The sequence below is a fragment of the Adiantum capillus-veneris genome, chromosome 20 (assembly GCF_014529385.1).
Source record: "Adiantum capillus-veneris isolate H3 chromosome 20, ASM1452938v2, whole genome shotgun sequence".
NCBI classification, from domain to species: Eukaryota; Viridiplantae; Streptophyta; class Polypodiopsida; order Polypodiales; family Pteridaceae; genus Adiantum; species Adiantum capillus-veneris.
Genome location: NC_140950.1, coordinates 12,688,460 through 12,708,372, shown reverse-complemented (window position 1 = coordinate 12,708,372; position 19,913 = coordinate 12,688,460). Strand labels below are relative to the sequence as shown.

At 45.0% G+C, this 19,913-nt stretch overlaps 1 protein-coding gene across 3 annotated transcripts in view; it reads right to left on the bottom strand.

The window, feature by feature from the left end:
- The window catches only part of LOC147432113 (protein kintoun-like), a 78,752-nt gene that overhangs the window by 45,847 nt on the left and 12,992 nt on the right, over window positions 1-19,913 (bottom strand). The window lies entirely within an intron of this gene.

Genomic DNA, 19,913 nt, shown 5'->3' with positions numbered 1-19,913 from the left:
TTGGCAAACGCGCATAACCCCCAGAACTGTACATGTTCATCTGAGTAGCCCAACTAGTGGGGCATTACCATATGTGCCAAAGGGGAGAGAGAGATGCACGAGAGCAAGTCATCGCGCTACATGAGACAGAGGAGAAGGCAAGCTTTCCATTAAAGCTGTAGACCTGCACCCACTACTCACACACACACACTGTAGCTCCCTAATGAGTCAAATCAGCCTCCTCTCTCAAATTGGGTGCCCCCTCTTGCTGATGGAAGTGGCAAAACTGCCTGGAGCCGCCATGTGTCCAGTTTGCCCCTTTTGAGTTAATTCTCTAGTTCCCACTGACTTATAAAGTTGTAAGTGACTTTCCGAGTGGCCCAGATTTCATTTGGCGCACACAGGTTTCCATACTCATCAGAATTCAGTGCTAACTGGCCCGACCAGTCCCCGACTGACTGACCCAAACTCCCGATGTGAGAAACCTATTCGGCCGCAACCGTTTCACACTGGCCATGCAATGTCCACTTGCACCTTTTCAAGGGTCCCGGGGAAACAAGAAAAAATAAAAATAAATAAAAATACCTAGTACTTATTTATTGAAGGCAAGAGGAAAAAATACACCTCCTGGTGACAATTATATTGTGATCGTGCATCTTGTTGAAACAGATTACCACTTCAAACACAAACAGTGAATGCCTAAACAGACTTGAAACACAGCTGCAAACAAGAAAACCTGCAAGAGACAAGAGAGGGGCGGAGTTCCCTTTTAAATGCTTTTCCAAAAGGTCTTTGACTTGTCTCCCGATCTCTTCTTGCTATGCTGCACTAGCGTTGTACAGGAGTTTGTTCGAAGGTGAGCTCCCCATAACCAAACCTATGTATGGTGTGATCTTCAGGTCGCTTAGCCAAAAGCTTATTCAAAAGACTCTTTGAGAAGCAATCTTCATGAGACTTGAAAAAATCAGGACTGTAGCAGGCTATAGTGTCACTTTCACAGGACACTCAGTTAGTACAATTGGTCTAGTGTGAACCGTCTGGTCTGGTTCACACTAGACGGACTCTCTGGGCTGGGCTGGGCTGGTGGCAGGATACGGACGGTGGTCTAGTGGACATCGCGGCCAGGTCAACACCACCACTCACTTTGGAGATTGGCTTAGGTGACTGACATTTATGGGCCGTTGGGTCATTATCATCATATGCTTCACATCATCATCTTCTACGCATTCTGTACGTAGTCGTCTAGAGTGAGTGAGTCTATACATAGAGCACGTCTTCACCATCCATGCACATCTGAGCCTCGACACCCCCATTGTACCTGTGAGTCCTGGGCTGGAGCTGAGTGTGCTGCCATGCCAGAGTCTGTATCAGTCTTTGAGATAGTCGAGTCGTATGTTCTGGTCTGTTGTTGTGTCTTTGTGAGTTCTATTGACGTCTATTGTTTCCTTTCTGTTCAGTCTGTTTGAGTGAGATTGTCACGCACATTGCACCGAGGACCACCCACTGTAGAGAGCACGACACATTATCCGCGCTACAAGGACGCTCTAACTCTTTAAGAAGCAATCTTCATGAGACTTAAGAAAATATGGGCGCTCTAACTCAGAGTGTAACCGGCAAGCCATTGGTGAGGTAGTGAATGCACAGCAAACACGGGACTGAACTTGAAAGACTATTAACACTTGAACTTAAGAGAGTTGGAGACAAGACACGGAGTGGTGTAGTTCCACTCCCAGATGCTCTCGCCCCTAAGTCAAGTGCGTCGTGCCCCTCCTAGGCTCCTTGTACTTCTTTTTATACTAATAAAAGTCACAGAGTACAACTATCGGGGGTGCCACTGCGATTGTGCAACCATGCATCATAGTAACAGGGAATGGCCGTTTTCAGGTCTTCGTTCCCCGTTCCCATTCCAAGTTCCCGTTCCGAATCCCTGTTCCGTGTTTCAAACGTGAGTACCCGTAACAGGGAATGGCATTTTGTTCCGCGTTCCCGTTCCTGGTAACTATGCCATGCATTAATATGCCAAAAGTGACCCCCTAGGCTCATATTTAAAGGCATATAGGTCCAAAACCATCTGCTATATAAATCTAGGCACCCAAGAACTCGACGACCAAAAAGTCTAATTGCTTTTAGTCATTGACCGAAAAACAGCCCATGGCCAATTGCCACGTCATCCTATGTTTTGCACTGCGAATCACGGCGTGAATCCCGTTGAGATCCCCTCCGTGTTTTATGTGCGCCAAGGGTCGAACTTGGGTCCTTTGATTCGGTCTAGCTTTTGCTCGGCCATTGCTCCTCTCATCCTTGCCAGACAGTCATGCCACATCATCACTTTGTGACACATCCCCTTTGAGAGAGAAACAATCGCCCTCAATTACGCCTGCAAAACAAACATTAGTAAAGTATAAACAAACTTAGTAGATAGTGACTTTATGCATTACATGCAATTTGACCACTCAAAACATGTACTAGCACAAATAATATTGGGCACCGAACAAACACAATCACATTCACATAATTATCCCCATCTAGTCAAGACATGAATCATGATCATTATGGCTTATTTAGCCACCTCATCTAGATCTCACCGATCTCTAGTGGAAGACTTGATGCACTAAATCTTGTCATATTCATCATTCGTATCGTCTCACGACGAGTGGATCGAGATACAATGTTGCAGATATTTCATCTCACATTTGCAAGAGTACATCAATCACTTAGTGGCAAATTCGTGACAAAGGAGTGGAGTGGCTCCTCTCTTGTGTAACACAAAATGCACCAAGTTCAACCCATTGAATCGGCATACACTTTGGAATAGTTGAAACTTAACAAAAATCCTCGACGTAAAGCTCTAGTATCTAAGGAGTATCTGCCAAGTCTTCCTCCTCCATCGACTTCGCATCAAGAGAAGAACTTGACCAAGTAGTTCTGGACCAGCTTTCCCTTCACTTTCCTTTCCTTGTGCACTAGGGACTGTTAGATTTATACCACTCTGCTGCTTCACATAGGGCTACGGCATACTTGTACGGCTAGTATGTCTCCGGGCTGGCCACCCAAGAATAGGTTGCACCCTGCGTCCAGCCATCCAGATTTGGGGCGGCCACCCGCCCAGTATGGACTCCCTTGGGCACTCCTATATATGGGACCAGGGGGGTACCCATTTCATATATCATATGATCATTGTACGGGTCTTCCTATTCTAGTAGTCATGGGGGGGCTGATCGCCCCCTCTTCCCTACACCAGCATCTTGCGTTTGTGTCTACTATCTCTCTCTCCTCTCCTCTCTCACACTTCGGCACATGCACACTCTCACATTCTATCAGCAGCTTCAGCTTTCCATGGTCTGGGACCAGGTGCATCACCTTCTGCATCAGGCTTCTCTCCCAAGAAGAGGATCAGCCCGCGTTTTTGCATCAGCCAGGCAAGCGATGGAATTCGCAGCTTTTCTGTCGCCACCTGCGTTTTTGCTTTCCCATGGTGATCACCAGATTTGGCACCTAGCGCTGGCCTTCTCAGGCTCTTTCCTCGCTGGAAAACCCCTCCCTCCACCTGCGTTTTCAGTCATCAGTTGCCTTTTTGGGAGCATCTGCGTTTTCAGCCAGCAGCTGCGTTTTTGGCAGGCTGCTGCGTTTTCAACAGAGGAGGGGAGCACTTGGCCTCACCCCAGATCTTGCAACCACCAACCCGGCTTGGCATCCGGTGCCTTGCCAGCGAGAATCCTCTTCGTTCACTTCAGATTTCAACCATATATCCACTGCTGTTTTCTCTGTTTTCAGCCCACTTGGGGTTGTGATTTTGATTTACCACCCTCCCTACACCCTCTGCACCGCTCTGGACCATGCCGGGAGCATACGAGCACACTGAAAATCGCTGGACAGCAGCATTTTCATCACCTTGCAGTTGCGTTTTTGGGTGGACAGCAGCCACATGGCTTGTGTTTTTCACAGAGGATGAAGTTACCTCCTGCCAGGACACCATCCAGTGGTGGTCCATGCGGTCTCTTAGTGACTGCTGCAGTACACGGTATCTTCGACATCGGCTTGAACATCTACGGGCATACAATCCTTGGGAGATCCATTCATTCCAACCATCATTCGGCGTTGCGCACTCCAGAGGGGGTGGTGACTTATGGTTTGCTATGGACACACCAATGCACTCATCGGAGGAGTTCACACGAGATATGGCCATGCTCATGGCATATGGGATTCCGACATTCCCAGAGAAGACACTACCATCTTGGGTGGACAGACACTTACCACTTTCAAATCACTTGCTTACACAGGAGCATTTACATGGACTTAGAAAGAGGATCTTGGATCTCTTCTTGGACAGGTTCATTGCTTGGATCTACAGACTGGAGTGGAACTTCAATGCTTTGGACTCTCTTGGAGAGTTTACCCGTGAGATGCGGGAGATCGAGCATCCCGCAACTACATTTGGAGTCACCCGGAGCTTGGCTTGGATGGTAGAGCAGTTGTTCTTCTACACTCCTGATCATTTGGATTGCTACCTTCAGAGTTGCTTACACTCACCCTCGGTAACCTTGCAGCAGACTTATCCCCCGACCTGGGCAACCGGCCACTCCCGGCTCATTCACATTGACGAGTTGCGGTTTGGTGGCGTTGTTAGCGCGGATTTTGTGTTGGTTGACACCGGAGGATTGGAGGCAGGAGATACAGGCAAGACGGCGCAGACAAACTCGTCTGGCCTTTCCTCTTCTCAGAGGATCTTCACAGTGTAGACTTCTCTGTCTAGCTTTCCTACTTCTACAGGATGATTACCGTGCAAACAGCTTGGTCTGACCACACCTCTTCTCAAAGGTCCTTCACAGCGCAGACTGTTGAGTCTGGCTTTCCCCTCATCTTGGATTACCCTACCTACTAACAGGACACCAGCTAGTGGTGGTCCGTGCGGTCTATCGGTGACTACTGCAGCTTACTGTAGCTTCTAAAGTGCATACTGTTTAGTCTGGCTTTCCTTGTTTTGGAGGACGTTTATGGCGTAGATTGCTACATCTCGCCGTCTTGGAGTTTTTCACAGCTTAGCTACCTGGCCACTCTGGGTTACAGCCTACAGGTACATGCACTGACAAGCTTCCGATCATTCTCATGACAGTTCTTGGGCTTCCCCATTTTCTCCATAAGTTTTGGCTACAAACACCACAAATCCTATTGGGCAGGACGCTTGCATGTCTATTGGCACTTCTTTTACGACAAGGAGTTGTTTTTTACACTCAGTTCAGGACCTTCATGCAGTATCTTCACCCTGTATCGGTGGAGTACAACATTTTGCTACACTGCTCGTGACGGCACTTTACCATGGAGATCTCTCGGAGGTTGGGACACCCAAGACTGTTGCTACCCTCGTGGAGTATCCTTCACTGGACATTGCAACAGACATCTTCAACATTTGCCTCACATCTTCGGCTTCATGCGGTTTGTTCAACATCCAATGTTGAGAGGGGGTGTTAGATTTACACCACTTTGCTGCTTCACATAGGTCTACGGAATACTTTTACGGCTAGTATGTCTCCGGGCTGGCCACCCATGCATAGGTTGCACCCTTTGTCCAGCCACCCAGATTTGGAGCAGCCACCCGCTCAGTATGGACTCCCATTAAGCACTCCTATATATGGGGCCAAGGGGGTACCCGTTTCATATATCATCTGATCATTGTACGGGTCTTCCTGTTTTGGTAGTCATGGGGGGCTGATCGCCCCCTCTTCCCTAAACCAGCATCTTGCGTTTGTGTCTACTGTCTCTCTCTCTCCTCTCCTCTCTCACGCTTCCACACACGCGCACTCTCACAGGGACTGCTCAGGTATAAGAATTTCCTCAATGTCTTCTACCTCTAGTTGCTCCTCTTACATCTCACCCTTGCAAGGCCGAAGTAGTCTCGTACGAAAGGCATTGTGATAATTGGCAACTTCAATCAAAAGAATACACCCTTGACCTTTTCTGAAATCTAGCAGGGCCCATCGTATCACATACTAAGCTTGGGAAAAGCTTCTCCTTACCCTTCTTCTTTCTAAGGCATGCCTTCTCAAGCCAAGAAACACCTAATCATCTTCCTTTAACTTGCAAGTTGCATCGATGCTTGACTGCTGCTTTCATAAGCCATTCTTGAGCCTTCTGCAAAGCCTCCTTAACCTTGGCAAAAACACTGGCGGGATCCTATACAAAACAATCTGCATAGAAAATCTCTTTATTGGACAAGATAGGTGGAGCCTATCTACAGTCTCAAATGGTGCCATCCACACTGAAGTATGAACAATGTTGTGATAAGCAAACTTCACCCATAGCAAATATTTCTCCCACTGAGACTTATTAAGATATAACACTCTAAACCATTGAGTTGGTAATCTCTGACTGCCCATCGGTCTACGGATGAAACGATAAAGAGAATTTAAGTAAAGTACCCACATTCTCAGACAGTGCTCTCCAAAACAAGCTCGTAAATCTTGCTTGTCTATCTAACACAAAAGACTTTTGGTATCCCATGTAACCCAAAGATGTGTGAGACAAACATCTTTGCCAAATGATCAGCTTTCAATATCTTCTTTATTGGTATGAAGTGATCCTACTCGTTGGATTTATCCACAATAGTCCAAATGTAGTCATGCCCACCTTGAGTCCTGGGAAGATCAGAAACAATTTTGTAGCTCATCGGAAAAGCCAGAACAACAGCGCTCCATTTGTTCTTTCACACAGACCTTCCTGAAAGAAGCTAATGATAGAAACACATCCCAGAATCTCTAAAAGAGAAATTGTCTCTTCATCTATCATCCACGCTCAAAAGCTATCAACCATACGGATGAAAAGAGACTCTTAAACCCCACCCAATTGAGAGGTGCTTTTCCATGCAATAAAAAAATCGACACCAAGTCTCTGCATCCTTAATCATTTTCGAGGTTCCAATACAGTTGCCTCCTGAGAAGACTGTATCAAACTATTGAATAAAGAACAATGCCTTATTTGTATCTTTAAATCCCGCAAAAGGATCGAACTTGACAATTTGCGCGCCATCCTTAAATTCTTTCTTAGCCTTTCTAGGCTCCAAGTCATCATACATCATTGACCGAAGAATGTGGCTCCGTTTCCGTCCAAATGCAAAACCCAAAGATGGAGGTTTGCCAGTCTCCTCATCTTGCTCATCCTTCTCCTCATCATCCTCCAATTAGTCATGATGCCTTCGCACTATGCTAGACTCATCTTTCCGGTGTCCTCTCTTCCAGGGCTGCTCCTCTTTCTCCTCCTGTTAATTGTTGGATGCTCATCGTCAAAGTGAATGGCACATCGATAATGATTCCTCCTAGCAACATGCACTTCATCTCTAGAACCCTTTTCTACAATACATACCCAGGTAGCTTGGAAATGTTGCTTGCAAGTTGATAGGTGTCTTGTAACAGGAGGGCACCACGTACCAACTGAAAAGAACAGATTGAAACTGACTTCTAGCACTCCAAAACAATTGAAGAGAGAGCAGTGTCACCGCGAAACGCCCTTTGGCAGGCCTCAAACGTGAAACAAGCGAAGCGGCCGAAACATTTCTACTTGCAGGTAAAACGCCTGAAATCAATCTCTCTCTCTCTCTCTCTCTCTCTCTCTCTCTCTCTCTCTCTCTCTCTCTCTCGTATTGTTTGGAGAGAGAGCAGTGTCACGAAAACGCCTTTAGAGAGAGAGAGACTGCAGAACCAACCAACCTTGGCAATGAAATGATGATAATACAATGGGGGTTGAGGGTTGCTTACATAGCAACTTCAGTAAATTGCCCTACCCAGACTTTGACAAATAAGTAAAATAAATACCTAAAAGCCAAACTAAATAATGGGGTCACATTGGGCAGTTCAATTGAGATGCCAAAACTCTAACACCCTCTCTGCAGCTCATATTGGACATAAATAGTGAGACCAAGTCGATAAAGAAGCTACCATGGACACCCCATAGAGGATCTGTCTATTGGATACACCTCGGATTGGCTGCCCTCAGCTTTGTTCCTTATAAGAATGCCATCTTGAGCATCGGTTGCCTTGTAGAAAATTGAATTGTAGACCACACTACGTCCAAGAATCCCCATTTGTGAACTGACATCACGTCCAAAATACTTTCAAGACAATGAACTTTGAAACACATCCTATCCATAATCCGACCAACAACAATGGATTGGTGCACTCATCCATAGTGTTTTAGATACGTCTGATTGGTTCCCTCCCAGATGCATGTGCCTTCAACTCCGACCTACGAGTTCAAACACCGATAACTTGAACTCCAACAGAAAGTGTCCAAATTAATTATCCCGAGCACTGTTTGCCCCTCTCTGCCGCACTAGCTTGAGCCAGAGAGAGGCTTGTGAGTGGCAGAGAGGGGCAAACAGTGCTCCGGATAATTAATTTGGACACTTGTGTTGGAGTTCAAGTTATCGGTGGCTTGTGAGTGGCCTGACGTCGAGGCCACTGTGGTCGCCACCACGTGTGCCATGTCGACCTCCGTCTTTATTACCGTGATCTCTGTTCAACTTGCCTTTGTCTTTATCTATCTACGTGTTCTTGCTTTTGACTTTGGCTTCAAACTCCCGATAAGCGTCAAGTCACATTCATAACAACTGTGGTCGTACCTCGGGGTACCCAGGCAGCTAACTGAGTCTTGGTACTGCCATCCTTGTCAAGCTAACCTTTGCCTTTGTCCTTTAGCAAACTCGGGCATTTGCTTTTGGCTTCACAATCTCGAGCCAAACAATTTTCCGGTTTCCTTGAGAACTGTGTCAACGCATAGGGCGCTAATTGATGGTTGATCTGCTATCCATAGCCATTTGTTGGTTTTGATCGATGTCGCTAACGTTCGAGCAAAGGGGGGCCATGTTGAAGTTGCAAGATCCAGAAATCTGGTAATCCTTCTCGCACTCCAAGGGTGGCCGCACTAACCAAGCCGATTAAATTCCCAAGCCACGTCCACTTCTCTGGTACTCCCAAACGGCTTTGTCACGATTGTGACTACAATACAGTATTACATCTACTCCTAGTTGCAGATATGCAAAGTGCCATGCCAAGGAGAACCCCTACGCTTGGATGGTCACGACCTTTCGCTCAAGAGACGTGCCTCTTTGCCAAAAGCCACACTCCTTTGACAACTGGTCACACCCCTTCGCTCTACGGTTGCGACTCTTCGTCCAATGGTTGCAACTCTTCGCCGAAAGGATCTGTCTTTACGTCTAAAGTCGTGTCTCGTCACCATGAGACGTGTCTTTTCATTTGTGTCTCTTCCTCTCCTATATAAGGAGCCTATTGTATTCGATTTTCAAGCATTCATTCAATCAATCAAACACACATTCAGTCTCTTGAGTCTCAGTTTGATCTTAAGTATGAAGTTTTAAGTCTTAATTATAGGATTAGCACAACTAATCCTCACAGTGGTATCAGAGCAAATTTTTTTCCAAGACCCAAAGGTTGTGAGCCTCTCACCCTCACCGCTACACTCTACCCCCTTCCTGGAGTTGCATGGAAGCCGAAGAAAGATGGTACATACACACCTACGCATATGAGGTAACATAAACCTTCTTTCTCAATTCTGCATATAGAAAACAGAACACAGATGTGTGTGCGCGGCGTACCCATAGAGTGTGCTGGGTTTTCGTGCTAGAGTCCGATTCGCAAACCTCTTCATTAGGATGTGTCCTTTCGTAGTTGGCCTGTGTCCCTTCATGTGAACAAACACTACCCTTGGTTCATCAAGGAGTAGATGGCCACACTTTCGACAAGCCTCGTATCACTTCACACTCGCTTAGATGAGATGTAGACGCAAAACACTTCTCGGAGTTGTCCTACTTCTTCTCAGACGACTAATCCTACTTCTCCACCACTTTCTACCGAAACTTCAGTAGACGAACAAAATGAACCAGATCCAACTGATGAGGTAAACAATCACAAACTTCAATTATTTTATAAAATTTTGAATGCTGCACAGAAGAAGAAGCTTGATGTTAAACTGCATGAACCCTATAATGGTCGCCGCGACAAGCGCGTGCTGGACCAATGGTTGTTCAAACGGAGGTTTACTTATCAAACACAAATTTGGTTGAGAGTAAAAAAGTTGCACTTGCTAGTTCTTTACTCAAGGACACAGCATTTCTTTGGTGGCAACGACGGGTTGCTGATGGTAGACACACACCTTCTTGGGATAAATTCCGGCGTGCTATTCGCAAGGCGTTCAAACCTGCCAATGCGGATTTTCTTGCCCGGTCCTCTCGTCGCCACCTACGCCAAATAGGTTCCTTGGCCGCATACATCACAGAGTTCCAAAGGCTAACTCTGAATATAGAGACCCTTAGTCCCTCTGATAAACTTCACAACTTTATCTATGGACTCGAACCCAACTTGAAGGACGATGTGCACAAATACAACCCTACTACCTTGGATGCTGCAATCGCCTATATCGAGCGTTTTGGCGATAATCGGCACCCTAAACTGAATTTTCTCCCTAGTGACAGATCTTCACCAAGCGCTCGCTTTTCACAGCGCGATCGTAGAAAACGCTATAGCCAAAGTCATCATCACCAATCTCAGTTCAGACAGCAAGCAACGGAGCCTTATTCAACTTCAAGGTCCTACTCTCAAGATCGACAGTCTCAAACCAGATCTTCCTCAAATGTTCCTCCACTTGATCGTGGTAAAGGACGTAATTTTTCTCAAGATCGGCATTCCAATACTCAATACTCAGCAAGGCTCTTCGTAAAATGCATCTTCGACTTCAAAGAAGGATGGTTTATGTACGATTTGTGGCGCGACCATAGATGGTATCAATGTCCAAAGAGACCAAACCGTCTAATTTGAACAGAAATTCCAACGCGAAAACATCATCGAATTTTGAACAACCAGCTTCTGCTCAAGATAAAGAAAAATCTGTGGTCAACACAATTCATGTCTCAGAGGATACAACTATTCTTATGAAGCATGCTCAGTGTGATTCTTCAGTTTTGGAGCCTCTCTCAAAGCAAGTTTTGAGCCTTCTTGGAACTCTCAATGGTCGCTCCATCAACATTTTGGTGGACAGCAAACACTCGAATAATCTGTCAATCAAGGAAAGTTGTTGGTAACATTCGTCAGTACTCAGATAGTTCAATAGCTTTGCTTACCAACTCAGAAGACATCTCACTTATATGAATTGGAATTAGCAAATGGATCAATTTTAACTTGTGATGAGACAATTCGACAATTGCAGTTCGAGATTCAAAATTATGCGGATCAACTGGATTTTGAAGTTATGCCTCTATCTTATTACGACATGATTCTTGGTCAGCATTGGTTATTTCTGTCATAAACCAGTGACATGGCATGCACGGATACACCCACACTGACTGGACAGGCCCAGAAAACGCGGTAGCATACTAACGTGGCAAAATTCTGCAATTCACGCTGAAAGTGCTGACGTGGCAGTAGAGTACAGAAATCCCAGATTTACGTTGGCTGTTTTGGGGCAGCTTTTGGGATCAGTTGCTTTATTTTACTGCTTTTGGGGCTCTGCTTTTAGGCATCCCTTGTAACTTATAAATAAGTGGGCAGGGCCCTCACTTCTCAGAGCATCTGGACGCAGAGTCTGAGAGTGAGAACCCTCCCACTCTCTTGTACTTTGAACACAGATTAATACAAAAAGAAGTATCGAAAGGGGCGCCAGTCTTTGGGGCCAATATCTCTAGGCACTGAACTCTGCCGGGCCATGTCGAATCAAGTGTTGATTGTGAACTGTTTTGAAGTGAATCTCTGTTGTATCGCAGTAGAATCTTGACTTGGGGTGTCCAAGTTTGTTACACTAGTATTAGAACACAGAAAGATTCTTCTTCTACGGAGGATACGATCCTTTTTGCAGCGCACACAGCTTTTGGAAAAGAATCTTCATGTCCCCACCTTGGATTTATTAGGCACTCCCACCCTTCATACATCGCGCATCGGGCGAGCTCCCGTCTTCATCGCTCTATCTTACAGGGCATAAAGCCATAAAGAGTCCCATATTACACATGGGTTCTTGTGGAGAATTTGATAGAGATGACACCTCTCAGTGGGAAGGCAAACAAAAGTTGAAGATCCGGCACGGAAACTAAAGAAAAGAATGAAGATTTGAGGCAAAAAAAAATTTGTTTGCTAGAAAGGAGCACAAACGTCAACTCCAAATTGGCATATGTGTAAATAGATTGATTCAGTACTCCAAGGACTCGATGTTGGCGAAACACCTGAAAAATTACCCCATTGATAAGATTTACTCGAGATGGCATGTGGCCATTGCTTCTCCTCTCAAGTAGGGAGGAAAGTCGAAAAGACAGACAAGTGCAGCAAAGCGGATCCTGTATTCGTAGAAAGACATGGACAAGCACTCTTGAAAAGAAGCACTTCTAGAAAGCCAACCAATATGACTTCCTCGAAGACAAGAGCAAGACAACAAAAGAATTTAAAGAAGTGGACGGTCGATTAAATTTAAATCCTTTTCTGGGTTCCGAGATGCTCGAACATGGTGGTCCACTCTGCTTCTGAGGAAGGAAGCTCCAGTTACATGGTTGAAATTCAAAAGGCTCTTTATTGCTTCTTGGCTGACTCGGGAGTACAAACGAGATATACGAACCGCTTGGAATCATAAGGTCTTGTTTAAGGAAAAGATTGAGCGGTTTTGCCATGGACTTCCTACAAAGATCCGAGACTACTGCTTGGAACAAAAGTTGAATTCTATTCAAGAATTGATGGGTCATGCGAAACAGGGTTTTGCGATACATTCCGGAAATTTGACTTACCCCACTGATGAGATCTTGACTCAGAGAACCCAACAGACCTCTCACAATGAAAGTAGAAAGAGAAAGAGTTCCCACGACAAAGAAAAGAAAGATACACCTCCCCGTCAGACACTTAGAGAAAGGGCTATCTATCTCAAAGAGGAGAAGTGTTTTGGTTGCGGGGAATTTGGACACATCTCCGCAAAGTGCCCCAAAAAGGCACAACAAGAACAGACTACAGACATGCCAGAGAGTTCTAGAGCAACAGAGAAATAGAGCAACAGAGAAATGTGGCAGAAAAGGCATATGAAAACAGAACTGGTACCACATTGCGTGGGGCCCGAACCGAATCGGATGAACAAAAGTACAAAACTTTGCTACACTTAAGGCAAACTGAAAGATTAGGATGCCCTCGTTTTCTTTGATGGAGGAGCCAAGGTCAGCTTCTTTTCACTTGAATTGGCAGCTCGATTTGGAATTACGCCCGACAGGCTGAGGCCATAGGCGGAGGCAGTTCTAGCGGCACCCGGACGGGAAGTTGCCATTACACTGATCATTGGCAAACTTCATTTGCAATGTCACGGGTGTTTAGGGCATGAGGACTTCTACGTAATGCCCTTAGGAGGTTGTGACGTCCTCCTTGGAATCCCTTGCTACCACAAGAACAACGCCGTGGTTGACAATCGGACTGAGAAAGAGACTTTGACAAATGAAGGGCACAGAGATTGTACTTGATGAAATTCGCAGAACTGAATGATGATCGAACATGTTTTGACCTCGAAAAACAACGCCAAGATTTTCTCCACACTCATGCCGATTGCTTCTCTGAGGGCCTGCTAGACGAGTTGCCACCAACTCGTCCTGAAGATCATACCATTGATCTGATACCTGGAAGCACACCACCGAACCGGCCACCTTACCATGTGAGCCGAGCCCAGAATGAATAGATTATGAACCAAGAGAAAGACCTCTTGGAAAGGGTCTTATCCAGCCGAGTACTTCACCTTACTGCTCTCCGGTGTTGTTGGTTTTGAAGAAAGACGGATCTTGGAGAATGTGCACTGATTTTAGAGCTCTCAATAAAATCACCATCAAGACCAGATTTCCGATTCTGAGGATCGATGATATTCTTGATCGACTATAGGGATCCTCTTGTTTCAGCATGAAGAGCAGATATCATCAAATCCGAATCTCACTGCGAGATGTCTACAAGACAGCTTTCGGACGAGCTTCGAATTATTTGAATTTTTGGTGATGCCTTTTGGCCTTACCAATGCTCCAGCGACTTTAACCGAATGATGGACAGGATTTTTCCGAGAGTAAAGATCTTTTGTTGGCACTTTCTTTGATGACATTATTGTCTTCTCCAAGGATGAGACAGAACATAGTAAACATCTGCTACAGCTCTTTCAGGCATTGAGAGATCACAGGTTGCTGATCCATGCAAAGAAAAGTGAATTTTTCTTATCAGAGATACACTTTTTGGGACACATTGTCTCAGCAGCAGGAGTGCAGATGGACCCGGCCAAGATTTAGACTATACGTGATTGGCCCGATTTGAAGAATCTCCATGAAGTTAGAAGCTTCTTGGGCTTATGTTCTTACTACCGGCGGTTCATTAGAAAGTTTGCAGAGGTTGCTTCCCCTTTGCATATCTTGACACAGAAAGGAGTCCCTTTCTCGTGGGGACCCACAGAGGTGACTGCCTTTCAAACATTGAAAGAGATATTGACTACAGGACCAGTTTTGACTTTGCCGGATTTGCAAAAGTCATTCGAAGTATATTGTGATGCTTGTGGTCGTAGTCTGGGTGCGGTCTTAATGCAAGAAGGCCATGTCATTGCCTATGAGAGCCAATTGTTTTCAAGGCCAAAATAGACAGCACAGATATATGAGAAGGAGCTTTTGGCGGTTATCCATGCTCTTACTCAGAGGCGACATTACCTACTCAAAGCCGATTTTACGGTCTTCACTGATCATCAGAGTTTACGCTACTTCTTGTCACAGAAGCAGCTATCAGAAAAGCAGATGCGGTGGGCTAAAATCTTGTCACAGTTTCACTTCCAGATTGTCCATGTGCAGGGACAGAAGAACTTGATGGCAGATGCTTTGTCTGTCACGAACCGGTGACGTGGCCAGTGGCCAATGGGCAGCACACACACACACACACATACCCTAGCTAGCGGCAAAGCCCGAAAAACGCAGGGAAATGCTGACGTGGCATGCCGTACGGACCCTCCACAATTTGCGGCGCCAAAAGCGTTGGCAACAGCATACGAAAAAGCAGATGCGTGGGCACCTTTTCATCTGCGCAATTAGAGAGAGAGAGAGAGAGAGAGAGAGAGAGAGAGAGAGAGAGAGAGAGAGAGAGAGAGAGAGTTTATTTTTTCTTTAAGCTTTGCTTTATTTTCCTACCAAGGAAGTGAGAGGAGTTGCTTGCTTTTAATGGGCAGCTTTTGGAACAACTTTTGGGGCTCTGCTTTTGGGCATCCCTTGTAATGAATAAATAAGTGGGCAAGCCTCCCACTTCTCAGAGCATCTGGACGCAGAGTCTGAGAGTGAGAGCCTCCCACTCCCTTGTACTTTGAGTTGCAGATTAATACAAAAAGAAATACCGAAAGGGGCGCCAGTCTTTGGGGCCAACATCTCTAGGCACGGAACTCCGTCGGACCAGTGTCGAATCAATTGTGAACTGTGAACTATTTTGAAGTGAATCTCTACTGTGTCATGGTAGAATCTTGACTTGGAGTGTCCAAGTATGTTACAGTGGTATCAGAGCACGGCCGATTTCTCTTCTACCAGGAAATCCGATCCTTCTTACGCGGCACTTATGGATTCAGACAGAGATCAGTCGACTTACTCTGCATCTGGAGATGCGGGAAGAGATCACGAAGAAGATTCACGCGCGGAGTACGGCCCGCCTCGGCCTACTCCGGCGGAGCTTGAAGAGATGGAGCGTCGACGATTGATCGACGATGCAGAAAAAATGACGTTAAATTTTGCGAAGGACCCGAAATTTGCAAAATTTATGACCTAGACCTCCTTCGACGAGGTGTATGCACAGTGGCAGCAAACCACAAAACCACCCCCCAAACCGGTACTCAAGAAACCTCCTACTCCAATGATGTTTACTGAGCAAGAATTAGAAGAGGTAGTTGATGCACGGGTTTCTCAACTTTTTGACGCGCAGAACAAAACTGAAAAGCACGACAAAAAGAAGAAGAAAGAACTGACTTCCCAGGTTATTTGGGTCGTCAATCTACTTTTGCCTCGGCAAGAAAGCAGAAGAAGCATGTGCGGTTTGAAGGATTACCTAGTTCTTCTTCTTCTTCTTCTTCCTCTGACAGTTCTTCTAGCTCTTCTGATTTGAGCGAAGAAGACAAAAAAGGGAAAAAGCGAAACAAAAAGCAAGCTTCGGAAAGGGCAAGAAAAAGGCAAAGAAGTCTAAATTTCGCCCAGTTTCGGACAGTTCTACAGAGGACTCGTCTTCGCATAGTTCGGACTTCGATGACCGCAGATTTTATACAAGGAAGAAATTTTTACAAAGACAACCAATATGACTTTCTGGAAGATAAAAGCAAGAAAGTCCAAGAGTTTAAAGGTGGACAGTCAATTAAATTTGACACGTTTTCTGGATTTCGAGATGCTCTGAAAGCTTTGGCCTTCATACAGCAATTTGACATAGCTTTCTCTGGAGAGCGTTACTCAAAGCACTCCAAGATTCGGAGGGCTACCTCTTACTTCAGGGGAAATGCTCAAACTTGGTGATCCACGCTTCTATTGAACAAGAAAGCGCCAGTTAAATGGCTGAAATTTAAAAGGATTTTTATCTCTTCCTGGTTGACTCGGGATTATGAACGTGACATAAGAACTGCTTGGAACCATCTTCGGATGACCATGAGAGATTCATTGGATGCATATTGCGAGAGATTCAGGAGCTCTTTTCTACCAGCCTCTTCATTTAAGAAGATCTCCTTCAAAGAACACATTGAGCGGTTTACCTTGGGACTTCCTACAGAGATCCGAGATCACTACTTAGAGCAAAAGTCAGATTCCAATCAGGAATTGATGAGTCATGCGAAATGGGGTTTTGCCATTCACTCAGGCAGTTTGACCTACCCCAGAGATGAAATCATGACGCAAAGGACCGAACACACTTCGAACAATGAAAGTAGAAGGAAGAAGAGCAACCCAGAAAAGAAAGAAAAGGATGCACGACCCAAGCTTACTCTTCGTGAGAGAGCTCTCTACATTAAAGAGGGGAAGTGCTTTGGATGCGGGGAAACTGGGCATATCTCCGTGAAGTGCCCTAAAAAGGCACCGAAAGAACAGAACACCAAGGATGAAGAAAGGCCGGAGAGTTCGAAAGCAGTTGAGGAACCTGGCAGAAAAGGCAGATGAAAGCAGAATTCGTACCACATTGCGTGGGGCCCGAACCGAATCAAATGAATGAAAGTACAAAACTTTACCGCTTTTAGGGCAAAGTGAAAGATCAAGAAGCCCTCTTTTTCTTGGATGAAGAAGCCAAGGCCAACTTTTTTGAATTGGCGGCTCGATTTGGAATTACGCCCAACAGGTTGAGGCCACAAGCGGAGGTAGTTCTACGGGATGTTGCCATTACACCGATCATTGGCAAACTTCGTTTGAAATGTCAGGGGTGTTTAGGGCACAAGGATTTCTACGTAATTCCCTAAGGAGGTTGTTACGTCCTACTCGAAATCCCTTGGTACCACAAGAACAACACCGTGGTCGACTACCGGGCCGAGAAAGCGACTTTGACAAATGAAGGGCACGCACATTGTACTTGATGAAATTCAATTTCTTTACTTTCTAGAAAGGACTGAGTGATGATTGAAGGTCGAATATGTTTTGACCTCGAAAAAGAACGCCAAGATTTTCTCCACACTCATGCCAATTGCTTTTCAGAGGGCCTGCCAGGCGAGTTGCCACCAGCTCGTCCTGAGGATCATACCAGTGATCTGATACCTGGAACCACACCACCGAACCGGCCACTTTACCGTGTGAGCCGAGCCCAGAGATTTACTTTTTGGGACACATTGTCTCAACAGCAAAAGTGCAGATGGACCCGGCCAAGATAGAGACTATCCGTGATTGGCCCGATTTGAAGAATGTCATGAAGTTAATGGCAGGAGCATTCATGAGGCCAAAAGCAAGCACAATGAATTCATAATGTCCATAGTGATTTTGAAAAGCAATTTTAGGGATGTCTTGACGTTTTAATTCTAATCGAGTGATAATCTGAATGAAGATCGTTGTTGATTATTATTTTCGCAAGGCTCAATTGAGTCAGTAACTCATCAATATGTGGGAGAGGGTACTTGTTTTTTATGGTGTTTTTGTTTAGCCCTATGTAATCAATACAAAGTTTGTAAGTTCCATCTTTATTTTTCTAAAAAAGGACATGACTACCCCAAGGAGATACCCTTGGTTTAATGAGCCCCTTCTTTAAAAGATCATCGAGTTGTAATTTCAGTACTTTAATTCATTTATGTTGAATTTGTAAGGTGCTATTGAGTAAGTTTCTATCCCAATGTAAAGATCTATCCCATGGTGTACCACTCTAAGTCGAGGAATACCATGTAAATCATCTCGAAATACATCCTTAAATGCATCCAACAGATTTTCTATGTAAGTAGGGTTTTTCTCTTGGTTCTCCTTATTAGTCATCTGGTTGGAAAACACTCAAAAAGTCTCACACCCTTGCCTCTCATCAGTTGCAATGAGTTTCGTTGCAGAAATCAAAAGTGACTTGCTATTTTGTTCTTCAACTTTAGTTTTATATTCCTTCTCCTTCCTATCTTTAAAAATCAATTCTCTTTGTTCACAATCAATCAAAGAACGACGAGAAGATAACCAATCCATCCCGAATATGACTTTGCGCTCGCCCATGTTAATTGCATAGAAATTCCTAGGCTTCTTGGGCTTATGTTCTTACTACTGGCGGTTCATCAGAAAGTTTGCAGAGGTTGCTTACCCCTTTGCATTTGTTGACATAGAAAGGAGTCCTTTTCTTGTGGGGACCCTCAGAGGTGATTTCCTTTCAGAAATTGAAACAGAATTTGACTACAGGTACAGTTTTGACTTTGCCTGATTTGCAAAAGTCGTTTGAAGTAAATTGTGAAACTTGTGCTCGTAGTCTAGATGCGGTCTTAATGCAAGAAGGCCATGTCATTGCCTATGAGAGCCGATTGTTTTCAAGGCCGGAATTGTCAGTACAGATATGTGAGAAAGAGCTTTTGGCGGCTATCCATGCTCTTACTTAGTGGCCACATTACCTACTCGGAGCTGATTTTCACAAATGGTTGAACTTATGCTACTTCTTGTCACAAAAGCAGCTATCAAGAAAGCAGATGCGGTGGCAAACATCTGGTCACACTTTTACTTCCGGATTGTCCATGCGTAGGGACAGAAGAAATTGGTGGCAGATACTTTGTCCTGGAAGCCGTTGGTTCTGGCTATTTCCACGATACACCATAGAAGCTTTGAGGATATGGTCGGTCAGTACGCCACAGATACAGATTTTTATAGATGTATTCAGTTGAATACACAATGGGGAGGTAGTAGCAGAATATTCCATTCGGGATGGCTACTTGATGAAGAAAACGATGTTGTGTGTTACACAACCGTTGAGGGAAAAGGTTCTAACCAAATGCCACTGTCCACCTTTTACATGTCACCGCGGCATTGCTATCACCTTGAAAGGTGTGGAGAGATACTTCTTTTGGCCGAGACTGAAGGATGTGGACGATTTTGTACACAGTTGCTTGGTATGCCAGAAGGTCAAGTTTTGACAGACATAAAGCACAAGGATTGTTACAGCCTTTACCTATACCCACCCACCCCTGGTAAAGTATTGCAATGGATTTCATTTTTGATCTCTCGAAAACACAACGTGGGCACGAATGTTTATGGCCCAAATCTTCAAATTACATGGCATGCCTTAGACGATTGTCTCCGACAGAGACCAAGATTCACAAGTTTGTTTTGGAAAGCTATTTTGGAGAACATTGGCACACGGTTGTAGTTCTCGTCATCGTTCCACCCGCACACTGACGGGCAATTAGAGATTGCTAATTCAATGGTACTGGATTCGTTGAAGTCTTCTTCTTTGAATTTGACGACTTCATAGAAAAACGGGTTTTACCTTTGGTGGAACATGCCTACA